This window comes from Triticum dicoccoides, chromosome 3B (genome assembly GCF_002162155.2).
Source record: "Triticum dicoccoides isolate Atlit2015 ecotype Zavitan chromosome 3B, WEW_v2.0, whole genome shotgun sequence".
In the NCBI taxonomy this organism is placed as follows: domain Eukaryota; kingdom Viridiplantae; phylum Streptophyta; class Magnoliopsida; order Poales; family Poaceae; genus Triticum; species Triticum dicoccoides.
In genome coordinates this window covers 806,404,961-806,424,339 of record NC_041385.1, presented here as the reverse complement: position 1 = coordinate 806,424,339, position 19,379 = coordinate 806,404,961, and positions in this window count along the sequence as shown.

The following is a 19,379-nucleotide window of genomic DNA, read 5'->3' as shown; positions in this document are numbered from 1 at the left end:
TTATTGCATATTCATAAATAACCTGCTTGCGTGCATCAGAGTTTTTATTATCTTTTGTGACTGACATCGTGAGCATAAAATATTTCAGAACATCGTTGTTATATTATACCCGTGTTCATAATGTTTGCGAGTACATTCAAAGTACTCACTGGCTTGTCCCTGGCTATTGTCTTGGCCAGATTTCTTGCGCGAAGAGGAGCGGCCGTGATGACAGCCCTGGAACCTAAGCAACGGTGATAGCAGCCTCGCGAAGATAGGAGTTAACTTGGTCAGCTGTTCCTGTGGGAAATGGAGTCCCATAGACACTAATGATTCACAACCCGCTTCCGCCATCAACCACTAGAAACCATTTGTTGTACTCGTAGGCCATAACGGTCTTTTACTACATATTTTGTGTTTTGCTTGGAATTTCTGTATCAAGTTGGTGCCTCATCAGCTAACAGTAATCCTGGGGCTGATGAGCACAAGGGCCATTTTCTGGGAATTAATACCCGGAAAACCGGTCGCCACAAACTTGGTATCAGAGCCAGGCTGACCATTAGCTAATCCTATCTTGGCCAGGTCGAAAGACCTAGGTAAGCCAAACCACCAGACCTTAACCAAAACCCAGCCAAGCTTCTCGTGCAAGATAGTCACACAGAGACTCCGACACTTTTGACGGTCGGTGCCAAACCTATCAACCTAGCCTGTCGATCACGCGCCAGTGACCGGTGCCTATAAGGTCTCATTCGCAAGCGTGCGAAGGAAGACTCCGTTCCCTTTTTCTATAAAAAGGGCACGCTAACCTCAACCCAGCACAGCACAGCCTCTACCTCAAACTGGGCCATTATGCTTGGCCCCGTCGTGCACAATGAAACCATAGCAACCAACCTTGGAGGTTTTGTGACCATACTCGCAAACCTCACCCGTCATGCCTATGCGTTAGAAGAGGCCCCAGAATATGTTGTGTACCAAGGACGCATGGGCGGTGAAAGCCGTCAATTCTGGGCCACTGTGCACATCTATGGTAGGGGTCTGTCGCCAGAACGCCCCTACAGGTTCACCGGAAGGACAACTTCCTTCGAGCCACAAGCCATCCAGCTAGCTGCTCGAGAGGCTATAGTTCAACTCCGGCAGTTGTCGCCCAGAGTTAACTGTCGCTCGTTCTACTACTACCCCAGACGCGAAGGGTATGGTAGACCACCCCAAGTTGCCAACGGAGATCATGAGACGGATCCTGCATTATTGCACCTAGTGCGCTATGTAGGTGCACTAGAGGCACTATTCGATCAAATCACCATTGATCTGATCGCAGCTCGTGGAGAGCTGGTTCATCGAGCCCCAGCGAGAGGAGAAGACGAGCCTGGCGCCAACAGCCCAGTCGTGCTGTTCGGACAACCAATCGAGACCTTGAGATCAGCCCCAGCCATCAACCAAGATGCTTTGATGACCCCAGAAGTGCTTCGTCGCCTTTTGGGAGCACACTCTAACGGGATTGTGGCCAACAATCCCCGTGATGGTCATCATCGCTACCCCGACCCTGCAGTTCCTCCACCATCTCCGGCTAATTCCAATGGTGAGACCCGTGGAGAAACCTCGACATCCACAAGGCACGCCCGTTTGGATATAAACGAGGTAGACTAAGTCACCCGAGTAGTGCCGAATCTCAGTGTATCCTCGCTTCTAATCGCGTGACCTTGTGCATAAATGCAGCCTGTTGTTGTGCCTCTGTTTTAGATAGTAACCTTGCATATTTATGTCAGCACGCAATTGCATATTTTTCCAAGCACAGCTACCAAGACCACCCCGACAACTCCCACAGTGATACGTCACTTTAGTGAGGTATGTATCTGTGACTTTGACCTCGACCCTTGGAGCTAAGCTGGCAATTTTATTACCTTTCACCACGGTAAAATGACCCAGCTCCAGTGCTATAAAAAGGCCACCTCGTGACCTTGCCAAGCACCCTCACCTCGTGCACCACCCTCACAACCATTCTTGCCATGTCGAGCCCTAGTATTTATCTGAGAACCCCAGATGCAACCCCAGGTAGCTTTGTCAAAATATTGTGGAACTTTACCTGCAGTACCATGGGTTCTACCCAGCCACCCCAGTACGAGCTGTCCAAATCGAGAATCACACCTTCCACCTTGAAATATCGGGCAGCAGTACACATCCCTCCCATGGACTCCAACCAAGACCCAACGGAAGTTTCCTTCGTGGGGAAATCTATGCCGACCCCACATATGGCCATAGAAGCTGCTGCTTATGAAGCACTCGCTCACCTTCGATTCGCGGTACCCTATGCTAGCGAACGAGGGTATTATTACTTCCCGAGCCGTGCAGCACCCGGAGGAGTAACATCTTTTCCTGGTGGACGGATTGAGAGAGACCCAGTACTGGCCAACCTGGTCCAGTACGTCATCGCTCAAGAACGTTTGACTCAACAAATAATGGGATATCTCTAGAGTCTCGCTGACTTGAATCCTCAGATCGCCATCGGCAGACCACTGAGGCCCGACCAGGAGAGACACATTCATCGGCTGATCAATCCGCTTTCCCCGATAGAAGAGGAGTGCATCCCAGTACCAGAGACGTTTTCTCGGGACCCCGTCCAGTTGTCGTTTGCATTATAGACGTCGCTGCTATGTTTATTTCTTGCAACTTTTACTTATGTGTTGTAAATTATGCGTGGTACCCCGAGTTTGCGCAGCGAGTAAATTATTTAGTTCCTATTAATGTGAGTAGTTCCGTTGCGGTTTGACTCTAATATATTACTATTGTTCTCTCGCGAAAAACCCTGGAGTGAGATTTATTTTTCCTTGAGTTGCTGCATCGTATATCTTCTCACGACGTGGATTATTTTTATTTCACACAGCACCACGGCAGCAGACTCACAACCGCTCGAACTCATACCCTGCTTGCAGAGACACGTAATGGTGGAGTGTTTGTTTTTCAAAACCGCTCTTAGCAAATCTCGAGGACGAGATTTTTTCTTAAGGGGGGTAGTGTTGTGACACCCCAAAATTGTAACCTTGTTTTATTAATTAAAATTTTGTCTAGAAACTAAAACTTTTATTTTCTGTATTCCCTTCTGATTTCAGAACCACTCTTTTTTCTATTATTATTATGGAGTTTTACCCCTAGTGAAATCTTTTCAATCATTGTTGGACTTATTTTTTCTCTCTCTCAAATAAAACAATTCTTTTATCAGTGGGATTATTTGCATAATTAGTTTCCTTGATGCCTTATTTCTGTAAAAATGATTTTTCTAAGCCTCAGGGCCTCTTTTGCACTACAACCATTTGATAAATTTATTTCCAAATTCCACCAAAAATTTAGAGAGGTCATGTGATGTTTATAAAACACTTTTATGCAAAAATATATTTCATTACTTGGATATTTTGAGTTCTACACCAAGTTTAAAAATCTGGTCCAAAGGACAGTTTTGCACTACAACCTATTTTAAATATTTCTTTAAAACTTCTACCAAAATTTTGGGATGTCAAGAGGAGTATATTAGTTAACTTTTTTCAAAAAACCTAGTGATGTTCTTTGGAAAAATTGAGTGAACCATCCTCATTTTCATTCTGGTCCAACTGGATGGATTGTACTACAGCTATATGTTAACTTGCTCCTTTTGCTGTGATTCCTTTTCCTACTTGTAGCCCTTCCTGCTAGAACCTTAAGATCAAGAGGTTGGACTCATTGGAGCAATTCTAGTACATGCAATCACGCCCTCTTCTTTCTGTCCAGAACTGAAGTTTTGCAAAACTTGCACTAGCAAGTTTCTCCTTTTGGCAAACTAACCTCACCACCCTCTCTTGCATCTAAAGAGACCCCACTCTGGAAGATTTGACCACTCCAAGAAATGCCTAGGTGCATGTGGCATTCTGTCGAGCACCCTGTAGGCATGACCAGTTTTCACATGAGTCTTAGCTTGCACTGTGATCTTGCTTCCCTTGCCTAACTACCTTTTCCAATAGACTTCTAGCTACTCATAACCTTGGTCTGCTAATTCCCAGCCTCACCCGAGACCTCTAACGCACCCTGGCATTTCGTCGAGCACGTCCCGTGCGTGCTCTGGGCGCGAGCAGAGCGCGCGTTTTGCACGTGCCGCGCCCGAGCCGCCACGTCGCGCCCCTGGTTTGGCCCACACCACAGAGCCGCGCCACGCACTCCCCTTCTCACCAGAACACGCCGAGCAGCCCTGGTGCCCTGCAGCACCGCCGTCAGAGCCATTGGCGGCACGCCGGCGTCCATAGCACGCCTCTGCTAGGTCGGTGCCGCCCAAGCCTCTCCCGCTCGCAACCTGCCCCTGGAACAGCTCAGCCTCATCCTCTCGCGTGTCATCTAGCTCTCGTCGTCGCCACGACGCCCTGCCACTACAGGAAGGCGGTCCGCCGTCGTTCTTATCCGGCCGCCGCAAACCGACCTCGTTGCGCTATATAAGGAGGCCCCGAACCCATTCGAGCAAGGAGGCAACCTCAGGCCACCCCCATGGCAACCCCACAACCTGCAATTGTCAGAGGGAGGCCTTCTTCCCTGTCTCAGGCAACTGCAGCCGCCGCCACCGCCCCGGCCATTCCGGCACCACTAGAGCCTTCCCCTCTCCACTCTCTTCACCAGGAACTCCCTCTCCCCCTCGTGAATCCATCCCCCTGCTCGATTTTGATCGGGACTCATTGCGGGAGAAAAATCACTTTGCCCGACGACCACCATCCGCCGCGAAGCTCACCGCCGGCAGCTCCGTCCACCCCAAAGACCATATCAACCACCGGAGTGACCGTCTTGATCCCCTGAGCACGCGGATGGCCTCCGCTTTCCGAACAGTGCCGTCATTCGCCGGCGAGCCTCGCCGGAGCTCCGCCTCTGTTTCGGCCGGAGGAGGCGACGCGCGCGTGGACTGGTCAAACCTGACCAGTGGGTCCACTGTCAGTGACCCAGTGTCGATCCATGCAGGCATAAGTGGAAACATATTTTTAGAATACGCCTTCGACGTGGTCAGTCCGAATCGTTTTTCTTTTTCTGTTTTAATTTCTTTTTAAAACAGATTTTTGACCACAGCTTTGACTGGCTATAACTTTTTAATGACAACTCCAAATGGATTGATTCTTTTTCCTACCTCTCTCAAATTTAATCTAGTTTATTTTAAGATTTATTTGAAAAAAATTCAAACAACTTTTTTGTGCTTTTTTGAATTTGTGTGTTAATTCAAATTTGTTTAAAATAGGACTTTGGAGAGAGAGAAGAATACTTTCAAAAGTTTTGGAGTGCACCCTGCCTTTCCTCACATTGAAGGCAAGCATTCTGAACCCTGGCATAATATTTTGCATGCATTGTTTGACACGATCATGACACCACCTCAATGCATAGAACTCGTTATTTTATGTGGTGATGTGATCATTTGCATGAATGCTCATTGGAAATTTCCTTGCTGCTGGAAATGGACAGGCTTGTGATAGTGATCATCCTCGTATGCCTTTCGTGCCTACCGGAAGAATAACGGGAAAGCCTCTGTCTTGGGTAGACCCGAGCTTGTCCCTAGTTGCTCGTCGAGACGAGTGTGTCCGGCATGGCATGAAGGGTATGATGAGTGGTGATTCTGTCTGTTGGATGAAATATACTCGTTATGCTAATCTTGCAGGGAATACTTAAACCTCCTGAGTCGACCATAGATCGAGTCTTGTTCCAGTAACCCCCATTCTTGTTTCGTACTACCACTCGTCTCTACAAAAAGTAGAGTACGGTTCAGTAATTTGTCAACCCCTTTCTGGCACACACCGTACAAAGGGTCCGGCATGAGGGTACCACGGCCATGGATTAAAGCCAGTCATCCAGTCAAGGGGCATGGGTGTTTCGGTTGTAGCCGAGGGTGTAGCTTCCCCAGTTTTGCACGCGGTATAAATTTTGTGATCCCATGCTAATCGAGGTTGTAGCCTCCCCACTTAGAGTTTTGCTTAACGAGTATCATGGGTGATTCCAGACACCGGTGAGTTAAGCTGGTGTGTGCAAGTCAGGTGCGTTTTCATTTAAAAGACCGTAGACGGAATTAGTCCCGATTGACTAAAGGAATCCGTTACTCGTGGGTAAAGAGTACACCCTCTCCAGAGATTAAACCTATTCAAATAGTCGTGTCCATGGATAAGGATTACAGTCTGGGATGGGTCAAGTGTCGGTCTTAGTGTTGGTCTTCGGAGGAGAAAACTGTTAAACCAGAACTGGGATCATGACTTGAGACTTATGATGATTATGATTATTTTTATTTATGGACTAACCCCTTTATATTATTTGAAATATTGAGTATCCCTGGGATGGTTTTACCTCCTGGATATTCACTATATTTATTTTCTTTATAAGCCCTTTATGTGGTGTCGCTCAGACGCCCGACTGTGGCATGCTGTTATTTATTTTCTTTATAAGCCCTTTATGCGGTGTCGCTCAGACGCCCGACTGTGGCATGCTGTTATTTATTTTCTTTATAAGCCCTTTATGTGGTGTCGCTCAGACGCCCGACTGTGGCATGTTGTTATTTATTTTCTTTATAAGCCCTTTATGTGGTGTCGCTCAGACGCCCGACTGAGGCATTTCTCTTTGTTTACTAACCTTTCGAGGCGTCGCTTCAGACACCCGATCGGTGCATTTTATTATTAATATGTTATTGCATATTCATAAATAACCTGCTTGCATGCATCAGAGTTTTTATTATCTTTTGTGACTGACGTCGTGAGCATAAAATATTTCAGAACGTCGTTGTTATATTATACCCGTGTTCATAATGTTTGCGAGTACATTCAAAGTACTCACTGGCTTGTCCCTAGCTATTGTATTGGCCAGATTTCTTGCGCGGAGAGGAGCGACCGTGATGACAGCCCTGGAACCTAAGCAACAGTGATAGCAGCCTCGCGAAGATAGGAGTTAACCTGGTCAGCTGTTCCTGTGGGAAATGGAGTCCCATAGACACTGATGATTCACAACCCGCTTCCGCCATCAACCACTAGAAACCATTTGTTGTACTCACAGGCCATAATGGTCATGTACTACATATTTTGTGTTTTGCATGGAATTTCTGTATCAAGTTGGTGCCTCATCAGCTAAGAGTAATTTTGGGGCTGATGAGCACAAGGGCCATTTTCTGGGAATTAATACCCGGAAAACCGGTCGCCACATCAGGTCTGTGTTGCCTCCGCCGCTCTCACCCTTCCACACAACAGATGGCTTAAAGAGCCGCTCCACGAAGGTGTTGGGTGGCACGGGGTCGCGTTTAGCGCCCATACGAGCAAGGATGTCGGTTGCCTGATTACTTTCTCGGACGACATGATGGAACTCGAGTCCGTCGAACCGAGCTGACAGTTTCAATATGGCGTTTCGATATGCCATCATTTTTGGGTACTTCGCATCGAACTCTCCATTGACCTGTGAAATTGCGAGGTTCAAATCACCGGGCACCTCCAAGCATTGTATGCCCATGGAGACAGCCATATGAAGACCGTGCAGTAGCGCCTCGTATTCGGCTGCATTATTAGAGTCTGTATACATAATTTGCAGTACATAGCGGACTGTGTCCCCAGTGGGGAATGTGAGGCTTACGCCAGCCCCCAGTCCGGCCAGCATTTTAGAGCCATCGAAGTACATGAGCCAATTAGAATATGAGCTCTACTCTTTAGGGAGTTCGGTTTCCGTCCATTCGGCTATAAAGTCGGCCAATACCTGGGATTTAATAGCCCGGCGTGGCTTGTATATGATTTCGAATGGTAATAGCCCGATGGCCCACTTGCCTATGCAGCCAGTGGCGTCCCTGTTATTAATGATGTCATTTCACTACTAGGGAAAACCTTATACACAGAACTTTAGCAGTAGCATGGGTCAAAAAAGCGGGAAAATTTTGTTTTTATCACTCTAGATTTTGCCAATTTTTCTTATGCCACTGTAGATTTTGACATTTCACTTTTGCCACTCTTTGTTTTTGACAATTATCACAATTGCCATTTTGTGGCAAAAGCAAAATAATTTTATTTCATTTTTGCCACTCTTAGCTTTTGATAATTATCACAATTACCACTGTGAATATTTTTCTTTTGCCACGGGAATGGCAATTGTGATAATTGTCAAAAACTAAGAGTGGCAAAAGTGAAATGTCAAAATCTAGAGTGGCAGAAGGAACATTGGCAAAATCTAGAGTGGCAAAAACAAAATTTTCTCTACGCTGGTGCTAAGTAGCAGTAGCGCGCCTGGGCAAACCGCGCTACAGATAAAGTTCTAGTAGTAGTGCGCCTTGTTCTAAACACGTTACTACTAAAATTCCAATGGCTTAGCCCATGGGCTACACATAGTAGTAGAGATCTTTATCGAACAACGCTACCGCTACTTTCTTTGTAGCAGTGTGTTTTCTTCTAAACTCGCTACTGCTAAAGGATATAAAATTAAATGGAAAGCAAATAGAAAGGTAATTGAAAATGAAAGAAATAAAATAAGGTTAAAGGAGAAAAATAAAATGTGAAGAAAAATAAATGAAAAAGGGAAAAAGAGAAAGGAGTAGCAGTAGCGTGTATCCCAGAATGCGATGTAGCTAACGTAGCAGTAGCGCCCTTTCTGGAACGCGCTACTACTACTTCTAACTTAACCACAGGGTTCGTCCTTCCCGACGGCCCCTTCCCCCAAATCCAACTCCTCCGCTCTCGCTGCCGCCGTAGCCCGTCGGCCGCCGCGCGCTCTTCACACACCCTCTACGCTGCCCCCGACCCCGGATTCAACGCCGCCCCCGCCCCTGACCTCAACGCCGCCCCGGATGCCGCCCCCGCCCCCGACCTCGACGCCGCGCGCCCAAGCCCCGACCCCGACCTCGATGCCGCCTGCCCCTCCCTCGTCACGGGCACCCGAGGTGAGCACGCCTGCTCCTGCCTCTCCCCTACCTCTGCCTAGGGTTTCTTCATAATTTAGTTGCATCAAATTAGTTAGGTTTCATGTAAGGGTGGAAACGAATCGGATGCGGATGTGGCTCAAATTAGTTAGGGTTCATGTAAGGGTGGAAACGAATCAAATTTCTAAGATGAATCATAAAACGAGTAAAAAAATATTTATAGTTCCTAGGTACTAATTAGTTAGTAAGAACTAGGTACTAGTTTATTTTTATTTATAGTAAGTTTATTTTTAGTAAGAACTAGTTGAATTAATAGAACTAGTTAGTAAGAACTTGTTGTTATTTTTTTAGTTAAAGCAATTTTTCCCGCATCGATGTGGACGATGCCTATCCCGTATCCTCGTCGTCGAGTCGGTGGAGGACACCTGCGTCACTAGATGGGCCATGTCCGGAACTGGGCTCCGCCGGGGTGGTACTGGGAGGCGCTACCTACTGGGGGCCCAGGTTGGCGAGGAGCCAGCCTGTCGTTGACCCGAACCTTCTTTGGTGGCCCTCGCGTGGGCCAGTGACGGTCCAGAGGCTCGAGGACCCCATGGAGGTGGTGCGTCACCGTGTCAGTGAGGAGGACGCGGACGTCCATCACTACTTGTTTGCGTTAGAGCACAGCTTCTCCAATACCTGGCAGGTTCTCCAAGGATCTCACTGGAGCTATGATCCTGTGATGGTTCCTTCTCTGTGGTTGTCCACCGCCCGCGCAGATACCCAGCGTGCGCTAGGGTTTTAGTTGTATTAGTGATGTTATATGTATGATACTATTTGGGATGTATTAGTGATAATATTCGATGATGTACGGACGCATGAGATGATTTACTTTTGCTTATTGAATGCATGCTAATTTGAGTCCTATAAGATATTTTGAAATGTATATCTTGTGTTGCTCAAATAGGATATTTGCCTGCCCAAGTGGCCGGTCATGTTTGCAGGTTACACCTCCGAGTGGCCTATGTTTTCCCAGACTGTTGATTCATTTCCGTTCCGGCAAATTTCAGGCGCTCGATATGTCCTATTTTAGCAAAGGTCATGCCCGATTTTTCCGTGAATTTTGGCATGACTTGTGCCAGAATATGTAGGAAATATCGAGTTCCCCAGATTTGTGTGTTGAGTATCCTGGTAGTTGTCTTCGATCAATTTTCAATTAATGTTTCAACTATGAACATAGGAAATGTCTGACGAAAAGGATTTCAGTATTTGCAAATACTGCGAAGATGAGAATGGCCTGTGCGACGGAATCTTCCTAGATGATGATAGGCACTTCAGCATCAAGCTGGACGAGAACTTCGAAGTGGATACAGTAAGTCACAACGACAAGTCTTTTTTCGTAATTAACCATGACATCTGCTTCATTTGTTTCAACTTATAATTTATTTATTTTACTATTCTACTAGCGTATCCTCTGCCATGCAAGAGTTTTTCTATTGGATATGATAGGTTTCAGTCGTACTATGGAGGTAAAGAAAGTTTACTTGAAGACCGAGCATGATTATTTTCCATGCAAAATTATACAATTCAGACGACTACACCTATTTTGGATGCAAAACATGGCGAGCACTATGCAAGAATTATGCATTTGAGCCTAATATGGTTATCACTTTTGATATTCGTCCAGAAGATAATATTGAAGGTAATACTGACATCTGGGTCGATGTGCAGATGCCTCCAGTTATACCATTATGTGAGTTTCTCAACCATATTTATGTCTTTGATATTGTTTATTCGAAAATAGTTGACAACTAATTTCTATTGTCAGCTTATTTCCATTCAAGCAAACATGTCCAGCGCTTGGTAGACAGGACCTACTACTGTGTCGGGGCTAAACTAAACTGCAAGGAGCTAAGTCATTATGTTTCATGGCTTGCGGATCTTGATACTGTCAAGACAAATTTTATTCCTGCATTTAGAAATGTTAGTACTGAGAACGTGTGACGAATAGTGTTCATAATGAACTACGCTCACATCTATTTAGAAAATATGGTAAGATTTTTACTATTTGTCCTCAGTGCATCTTTTCCATACATTATTTTTTAAGCTAAACTTCATTGCTAAGTATGTTACCATACGATGTTCTTCAACAGGGACTCCCAATGAATGTTGTGCCTCATGGGATCGAGATTAAAGGTACCATGAGTATTGTTAGCTTACGGCCAAGATATCCTACAAATCAATATAGTGCATTCAGGATTAGCGACAAATTCTTAATAGTGAAAGACTGGACCAAATCTGTGATGGAGGAGCGTAGACAAGTACTAGGGGGCCGCAATCAGAAGCGCAACCCATGATTAGGAGACAGGTTCATCTGCATGCTCCAACTTGATGAAGGAGGAGAGATACACATGTTTTATGTTATTTTACCTGAGAGAGAGCAGCAGGAGTGGTTAGCTAGCTAGAAATGAGTTTCAAGATGATGATGTGCTACACTATGACTATGATGATTAAATAGCTAGTGTGGGTGGTAATGATTATGATGATTATTATTAGCTAGTGTTAGTGGTGATTAAATAAATATTGTTGGTGGTAATGACTATGATGATGATTTAATAGCTTGTGATGGTGGATTAGATTCAAGTGGAGGCAACATGTGGTGCACATCGAAAGTACTACTAGTCCAAACTAGATCAAGTTTGGATTAGTAGTATACTTTTGACATGCACCACATATTGCCTCCACTTGAACCTAATCCACTTCATTTGACACACTGTTATGGACATAATGATATAAACCTCATAATTGGTATTGTACCAAAATTTGTATAACGGCAGATAAATACACTAAAAAAATTACTAGTAGCGATGGATAGTAAACACGCTGCAACTAGCTAGATTAGCAGCAGCGCGGGTGAGAAGAAGCGCTGCCGCTATGTGTCTTAGCAGTAGCGCGTGTCACACGCGCTACTGCTATGTAATAGTTGTAGTGCCTTATTAGTAGCGCGGCAGCACGCGCTACTAGTGGGCTTTAAGCCCGCACTACTACTAGGGTTTTCCCTAGTAGTGTTTAGTGGAACCTCAGATGCCACTGTGACCAAACACTCTTTAAAGTAGTGCCGAAGTTTGTGTGACACCATGAAGACTGTGTAGGCTATCTTCTGATACTGCGGGTATCAGGATTTGCAAGGTGTAAGGACCTCCGATACATAGTAAATTGGTTTTTGGGTGGGGAATTTATGTCCCTCCTCCCCTCGCTCAACGACGAGGACGGCGCTAACTACTTGGTTAGTTGCCGAAATGTATAATAACATAGGCTCTCCAATGCCAGGTGTCGGTGTCAAAACCGGTGGATCTCGGGTAGGGTGTCCCGAACTTTGCGTCTAGGCGGATGGTAACAGGAGACAAGGGACACGATGTTTTTACCCAGGTTCGGGCCCTCCTGATGGAGGTAAAACCCTACTCCTGCTTGATTAATATTGATGATATGGGTAGTACAAGAGTAGATCTACCACGAGATCAGAGAGGCTAAACCCTAGAAGCTAGCCTATGGTATGATTGTTGTTCGTCCTACGGACTAAAACCCTCCAGTTTATATAGACACCGGAGAGGGCTAGGGTTACACAGAGTCAGTTACAATGGGAGGAGATTTACATATCCGTATCACCAAGCTTGCCTTCCACGCCAAGGAATGTCCCATCCGGACACAGGATGAAGTCTTCAATCTTGTATCTTCATAGTCCAGGAGTCCGGCCAAAGGTCATAGTCCGATCATCCGGACACCCCCTAATCCGGTACTCCCTCAGTAGCCCCTGAACCAGGCTTCAATGACGACGAGTCTGGCGCACAAATTGTCTTCGGCATTGCAAGGCGGGTTCCTCCTCCGAATACTTCATAGAAGATGTTTGACCACAGGGATAGTGTCCGGCTCTGCAAAATAAGTTCCACATACCACCGTAGAGAGAATGATATTTGTACAAATATAATCTGCTGACGTATCCCGCAGCGTGACATCATGCTACGGCCAAGCCTTTATTCGAATCGTTTTATTGTCCCACCTCAGCGCGTTTAGCGAGGCGGTTTCCTTGGCACGTCTTGTCAAAGCAGAGATCGTGTCCCCTTATTCTGGGATTCTCATCAATACGGGTGTGGGTAACCCAACCGTGCCATTGGTATGTCTCTTTAATCGAAAGTGAGTCCCAAACGGTCACGGGGAGGGCTCTTGGTATTCAACCTCTTTATAAAGAGACCAAGGCTCAAGGGCAGGTCACTCCCACTCCCAATCCCGGTGAGAGCGTGATGTTCGCGTCTCACTTCCTTCGGGGGCTAGGCTTCCCAATTGACCCCTTCGTGAGGGGGCTCATGTTTTACTACGGGCTGGAATTTCACGACTTAGCTCCGGAGTCCATCCTCCATATCTCATTGTTCATTGTCGTGTGTGAGGCCTTCCTCCATATTACCCCTCACTTCGGATTGTGGCTCAAAACCTTCAAAGTAGAGCCGAAGATGATCGAGGGGCAGCACGCGAAGTGCGGAGGTGCTGTTATAAGCAAGATTGTCGACGCTCCATGGCCCGAGGGCACTTTTCAAGAGGAGTTCGGCTCATGGCAACAAGAGTGGTTTTATATCACAGCTCCCAGGGGCACCAAATGGGTGGCGCCACCTGCCTTCCGCTTGGGTCCCCCACCACAGCTAGCATCATGGGTCAATAAAGGGCTTAACTGGGGGGCGTCCAAGGACGTGCCCTTGTTGCAGGGCCGCATTTGAGATCTCCTAGAAAGAGATATCAATCTGGTCGTAGTGACGCAGGTTATGTTGATTCGCCACATCCTACCCTGCAAACGTCGCCCCCTCCGCCTGTGGGAGTTTAATCCGGAAGGACCGCGAGCCCTCCAACATTTTATGGGCGCGACGCCCATGGAGATGTACAAATTGTTCTTCGGATCCGTATATTTATCATAAAATTGCCCTTCAAAGAGCTATCCTTTAAATAGGAGTGGATAGCGAAAGCAAAGCTTATCAGGTGTCCGGCCCCCCTCCCTGAGACCACGTCGGATCCCGTGTTAACCAGGATGCTGGAGGTTGCGCCTTTGGAAGAAGGCGAAGAGGGGAACAAAGAAGCTACCGCCTCCGCGAAGGAGGCCGTCAGGAAAGGAGGAATCGAGAATTCCTCTGACCAGGGAAAGAAGAGGACCGCCTCTGAAGACCCGGAGGCGATGGCCTCAAAGCGGGGGTAGAAATCTTCGTCAGAGGGTCCGGCGCCGGGGGGTGCCCCGGTCGCATTGCGCCCCCAAAGGGATCAGCTCTCCACCGAGCCGTAAGTAACGAGATGGGTTTTTTAAATGAGAGACCTCCCTGCTCTATTTATGAGGAAGATAACCGAAAATTTACCTTGTAGTTCGGACCTCAGCCCTTCTCAGCAGAGCTCATCTTCAGGGGATCTTCATCCGGAGATGATGGAGAGCGCAACGCCTCCCCCTACCGTACCGCTTTGCGAGGCGGGCGACCCTGAGGTGTCGTCACGGAGGGTTTCTCCGAATCCGGCAGGGCTGGAAGGCGGCCGTATTGCACCCTAAGGCCCTCCGTGCCCGGCCTTCAAAAGAGGCCATCGGACTAGTCCGGCACCGTCCGGTGCACGGTCAGAGGAGCTGAAGGATCTGCTGGGGCGAGCGTCTATCTCAAAAGAACACCGTGCATTGATGGATACGGTGATTAGAAGAATTTCATCCGCAGAGAGCAGGTTGTACGAGGCCGTCAGGAGTTTGGTGACAGGCTTTGAGTTACGCGAAATGATGTACCTTTTGACAGATCCGCATATATAAAATGCGCCCTGTACAGATAGTAGCCCCTGAGACTCTGTGCGTTGTCAAAAATGACGGCGTGCAGAGGATCATAATCCCAGGTATTATATGTCGCCTTTCCTATGTAGGTGGCGAAGTGTTCGGTGGCTAGCCGGATTGATGAATTTGCCGAGCTAAAGCAGCAACTTGACGTGGCAGATGCCAACATCGCGCTTGTCAACGAGTGGCTGGACGAGGCACAAGGTATGTAATGTCTCCGAAGACATCTGGTAAGAAGATCTTGATGCCCGTACCTTATAACATGTGTGCTTAATGCAGATGGTGCCGTTGCCATGGAGAACCTTTGGGCGGAACTTGCCCGAGCCAAGGAGCAGGCCAGGAAAAGCGATACTGCTGCCTTAAAGGCGGCTGAAGAGCTAAAAGCCCAACAGGCTGCTCACTGCCAGAGCAAGAAGGAAATGGCCGAGATGGCTGTAAAATTGAAGAATGCTGCCGACCGCTGCAAGCTTCTGGAAAACAAAGATGGGGTGGCACAGAAGGACCTAGAGAAGGTCACTGCCGAGGCCAAGGATACTCGCTCTGCGATTAGAGCTATGAAGGAGGAGCTACGTCAGGCCGGATATATCACGGCTGGAAAGCTCTATATGCTGCGGATGAAGTTCGGGGATCCTAAGTATGCTCTGTTGGACAGGAAGTGGAGTATGGCGAACACTTATCTGGACTTGGCGGCGAGTGCCGCGGACGCGACCGAACACTTCCGGGATTGAAATGACCATGAAGTGGAAGAACTTTTTTGGTCGCAGTTCCACAACCCAGAGCGCCCACTTTCGGTATCCGATCGTTTGGCCGCATGGGCGGAGCTAAACAGGTTATCCGGACTCGCCATGAAGCATGTCGTGAGTCATCTGTGGCCGAAAAGGCCCGAGTCGAAGAGTTATTTTAGCTTGGTGCAGCAGTTCCTTGGTGCGGTGCCGCATATTGATGCAATGAAGAGGTCAGCGTGCATAGAGGGTGCACAGATGGCTCTTACCCGTGTCAAGACATACTGGGCGGAGATGAAGGCGGTGCTGTTGCGTCCCAAGATTCGGATGAAAGCCGAGTACCTGCCGAGCACTATATTGAGGAAGTTCTGCAGGGCGCTCGTTTAATAGAGATGCAGTGCTCGAAGGATGTTATGTTCGAATAACGTGTATTATTGTAAAACAATGTTTCGATGGAATATAAAAGCTTTTTATACTTGTGCTTTCAAGAATTAGAATACCTCTTGTGCGACCGTTCATGTATATTTGTATATAACCTGAAAGATGGTAGTCGTTGGCTTCAGCCCCCACGCATATAATGCGGGGGTGTTCGCAGAGTGCATTTTCACACTTGATCCAATGTCTTGGTCCTATAAAGGAGGTGATAGCGCAGCGAACTAGGAAACCGGACTATAATGCCTTATCACTTTCACTTAGCCATAGGAGTTTGACAGTGGGGCTACTATATAGCCCCTAGGGGCACCGCGCTCACCCGAATTCAGGGCGCGTGTGTGCCTGACCGGGAAACGGCCCTTCGCTAATGCGGAGGAATCCTAAAGATTCTGGCAAGTCATCGAGTGGTTGACCAGTCTCATGCTATATCATGACAGTCAGTTTTCGGCTTTCTCTACTGAGGTGCTCGCCTGGCCAAACCGGGGCACAATCGTAGTAGTTCTCCTGGTGCCGCCTTAGCCGATAGAGCGGAACATAAGGCAGCAAAACACAGGAGCCGGGCAAACCCAACATTTGACCAAAGACATGATTCGAAGCTGATGCATATAAGGCCAAACTCGCGACATCGAACACTCCCTAAGGTATTCGGTCTTTATGAAAACGGGCTGCAAAAGCCCTTGGTAAGAAGCCCCTGGTGTCCAGGTACGCGCAATATTCTGGCGTGGCCACATGCCAAGATGCCAGCCTCCTTCTCGGTTATAACAAACAACCGGGGGATGTTATCAACAAGAGACAGTAAAAAAGGTTTACGCAGGGTCTTAATCTGAAAAGAATCCTTGGAATGGGTCCCTACTGCATGTCTGCGCCTGTGTCTCCGTTGTGCCGTATCTTGGACGGGTGTAGCACGGTGTTCATCTGTAAAAGAGAGGAACTTAGTTGAAAACAATCGTGCAAAAACTCTATGTTATATTAAATAAACAAAGTATAATTCAGAAAATGGGTAGAATTGAGCTTTATTGTCTCTTGGTATAAACGCGCGGAGCCACTTGTACAGGGGTATGCGACTAGTAAGCCTTTGTATGTTTACGCCGGACTCGTCTAGCCATGTCCGGGGTCTTGAACGACCTGTTTAGGTGCTTTAACTAGTAAAGTTGGTTTAGTGTGCGGCTGCCAAGGTAGCCGCACCATCTTCCGCGCTCGAGGAACACTCGATATTTCCCTTTAATGAGATGATGCCTCGCGGACCGGGCATTTTAAGTGTAAGGGATGCATAATGCGGTATTGCGTTAAAGCGGGCGAAAGCTTCGCGTCCCAGTGGTGGTTGATAGCTACTTATGAATGGGGCGATGTGGAAGGTTAGCTTTTCGCTTCGGAAGTTGTCAGGGGAGCCGAACATAACTTCTAACAAGAGGGAACCCATACAATGGGTATCTGGGCCTAGCGTTACCCCTTGAAAGGAAGTGTTGCCATGGCGAATTATTGTTGGGTTTATCCCCATTTTGCGGATTGTGTCCTGGTATAGCAGGTTTAGATCGATGCCGCCGTCCATTAGGACTTGTGTAAAGTGGAGTCCGTCAATTATCGGATCTAATACCAAGGCAGTCCAGCCTGCGTTCCGGATACTTCTAGAGTAATCCTGATGGTCGAAGGTGATTGGTTGTAACAACCAGTGGCGGGACTCCTCTGGGACAGGCCGTATGGCGCGTATCTCCATAGGCGCCACTCTGTTTTTCCCTTTTGTCACATGAAGTGAATTTACTGTTTTGACTTCTTGCGGGAACTTCTTTTGTTCTCGGGCGCTCTGCTTGTGGCGTTCGTCGCCGTGCTCGCTTGGTATGTCGAGCCCCTTGTGTTCGGCGTTGAGTTTGGCGGATTGCTTGAAGACCCAACAATCTCTGTGGGTGTGGTTTGTAGGCCTCTTGGGGGTACTGTGGATTTGGCATATTTTGTCCAAGATTTTGTTGAGGTTAGATAGCTCGTCCCTATTATCCTTGGGGGGGGGCTTTTTCTAATTCTGTCGAGAGCTTTTGAATCCGGCGTTGACTGTCGTGCTCTTCGGGCTGCTTCCCTTGGTTCGGCGCTGGTCCTTGCTACGTCAAGGTTTCCCCTTTCCATCCCTAGATTCGGATGTACTTGGATCGCTGGTGCTGCTCCTTGCCAACCAGCTATCTTCTCCCGCACAAAAGCGGGTCATGAGGCTTGTTAATGCAGTCATTGTTCTTGGATTTTTTTGGCCGAGGTGTCTGGCGAGCCATTCATCTCAGACGCTGTGGTTGAAAGCTGCTAAGGCTTCGGCGTCCGGACAGTCGACTATTTGGTTCTTTTTAGTAAGAAATCTGTTCCAGAGTTTCCGGGCTGACTCTCCAGGTTGTTGAGTTATATGACTTAGATCGTCTGCATCCGGAGGTCGGACATAGGTCCCTTGAAAATTTGCCCGAAAAGCATCCTCGAGGTCTTCCCAACTTCCTATGGTGTTTTCTGGAAGGCTTTTAAGCCAATGCCGGGTTGGCCCTTTGAGCTTGAGGGGTAAATATTTTATGGCGTGGAGGTCATCTCCTCTAGCCATGTGTATGTGGAGGATATAGTCCTGAATCCAGACTCCAGGGTCTGTTGTTCTGTCGTATGCCTCTATGTTTATGGGTTTAAATCTCACTGGAAATTCGTTGTCCAGCACCTCATCGGTGAAACATAGGGTTGTGTGGCACCCCTGTATTTGGGTGTGCCGTGATGTTCGAATACTTGTTGCTTCGCATTGCTTACTAGAGCTTGCTTTCTTGGCCCGTAGATAGATCTGGCTAGGCCGTCTTTTTGATGCGAGTCCTTATGCGGATCGCGTGCCAGCTTGAGTGCGGCGCCCTTTGCCACTCTACGTTGGCCATGGGGTTGTTTATCCGACCGGATGTCTTCCTTATTTTTTTACTGCGGGGGCTCTAAGGCTTCCTCATCAAATTCCGGTAATAATTTTCGCTTCGGATAGCTCTTTGTGTGGCGACTGTCACCGTATTTGTCTGGGGTGTTGAGTACTTTGCCCCATCTAATTCTGAGTGCATCTTCCGCTGCTTTGAGCTTCCGCTTCTGCTTTTTCAGGCTACATGCGGTGGCGACGAGCCGTTGGTGGAGGTTCTTCTGCTCCAGCAATTTGTCCGGCGTGAGGTCATCCGGACTATTATCTTTGTCAGGGACGGGTTGTTCGGTTTGTTTACCCAAGTTGCCCTGTTCGGACGATTGCTCGATGGCATGTTCGTTGTCCGCCGGTTCGCCCTGCTCTATGGCTGGGTCTCTGTCAAGGTGGGGTTTGGCGCGTCGCTTACGCTGCCGCTTTGATTGCTTTTCGAGGGAACGATCCCTCGTTTCCTCCCTTTGTTCCTCGTCGTTGTTTCTTTTAGGTGTATCCACCATGTATACATCGTGAGATGAGGTGGTTGTCCGGTGCCCTATAGGCGTTGAGTCCTGTTCGTTTCCTGCATCGTCGTCCATACCGTCGATGTCTTCGGAGTCGAAATCGAGCATGTCGGTTAAATCATCAAAAATGGCTATGAAGTGGGTGGTGGGTGGGCTTTGAATTTCT